The 1,672-nt window shown below is 16.7% G+C and overlaps 1 protein-coding gene across 2 annotated transcripts in view; it reads left to right on the top strand.

The window, feature by feature from the left end:
* The window catches only part of LOC102677315 (steroid hormone receptor ERR1), a 14,302-nt gene that overhangs the window by 736 nt on the left and 11,894 nt on the right, over positions 1–1,672 (top strand). The gene's annotated exons all lie outside the window — the stretch shown is intronic.

Below are 1,672 nucleotides of genomic sequence, written 5' to 3'. Positions count from 1 at the left end.
AAGAATATGATGCTTTGTTTAACTATGTTTTTTATTATCTTTAAAACAATAGTGAATAGATATAATCTATTTCTTGTTAAGATATAAAATTCAATTATTGAGTAAATATTTACATGTTTTATATGCCTTTACAAAAGTAAATTATATATATTTTGAACAAAGAGAATATGTATTTTTTATTGAGTGTTGGTATGTTATAAGAATGAATAAATTTAAAGAATAATATGTATGAATTTAAAATATATCATCATTTTATACTATTTCCTAATTCTACTGTATCTTTTATATTGTATAGAATTTGTATATTCTTAAAAATATTTATATCAATTTACTGATGATTTTATTGATGATTTTTAATCTTATAGTTAATATTGTTAATTATTTTATTGCGTTATATATGCAATGTGTATTTAATTTTTTAAATATAAGTTATATGAATAAAATTGCAAGATATTGATTTAAATAGTTGATAAAATGATATCGACGGATGAAATTAGAAATTTCTTTATTACCGACTGTTTATTTTTTCTTTTATCTTCAAGATATTTTATAAAATTTGCGCATTATTATTATTGTTGTTGTTGTTGTTGTTGTTATTGTTATTCTTGTTGTTGTTATTATAGATATATATTTTATTTATGAATATTGAAAATTATATATTATTACAATATTTGTATTATTTCAATATATTGATAAATTATATATGGCAAAAATAAAAGAATTATTTCTGTAAATATCTTTAATATAGCGTTTTATTGAATATATATAAAAAAATATATATATAAAAAAAAGTACATGTTTCAAAAATTAAGTTTTATTACATTTTTCATAAAATCATTTTCAAAAAAGTTGATTAAAAGATATTAATATATTTTTCAATATGTAATTTTTTGAATAGTTTCAGAATTTATGTTTATTATTCATAGTATTGAAGATACTATGAATTTGAAAATGATATTGCAAATATATTTAATATTTTTTGATATAATTTTATAAATTTTATAATTATATAAATTTATATTTATGAAAATATTAATATAAATTATGATTATTTTGAGGAATTCGCATATAGAATATGTATTCGCATAGAATATGTAATGTATCTATTAAATATGAACACGATACAGTATCACAAATATAAGAAAGTGAGAATATCATCGATCCAGTTGATTTAAAGTCTAATTACTTCAACTCAAATTTTATTTTTATTTATTACTTTCATTGGTATAAGTTTTTTATTTTTATTTCTTAATTGATCTTTGAAATGAAATATGGAAATATTATTTTTTAAATTCGTGTTATTTTCGATAATCTTCAATATTTCAATTTTATTTATTTTTTAATTTTTTACATATTAAAAAACTATAAAAAACTAGTTGAAATTTTAATGTAATTGATAAAAATTTTTAATGACCAATGCAATAAGATCAGAAAGAAACAAAAATGTATATTTGTATAATAATTTTTATTATAATCCTTTGAGGAACAATTGATAAAAATAGATTTATCATAATAATATACACATGAGCGATTATATTTATTCATGTTATTCATTTAATTTTCTTTTTCTTTATTGTGTATAAGAATTATAAGGAATAATTCTCATTAAAGTATCAAAAGATTTTGTTTCAGCAAAAATATAAAATACTTTAATGATTTAAAAACATCATTT

The sequence above is a fragment of the Apis dorsata genome, unplaced genomic scaffold, assembly GCF_000469605.1.
Source record: "Apis dorsata unplaced genomic scaffold, Apis dorsata 1.3 scaffold_28, whole genome shotgun sequence".
NCBI lineage: Eukaryota > Metazoa > Arthropoda > Insecta > Hymenoptera > Apidae > Apis > Apis dorsata.
Note: the sequence above shows the minus strand (reverse complement) of the source record. Positions and strands in the feature narration are given on the sequence as shown.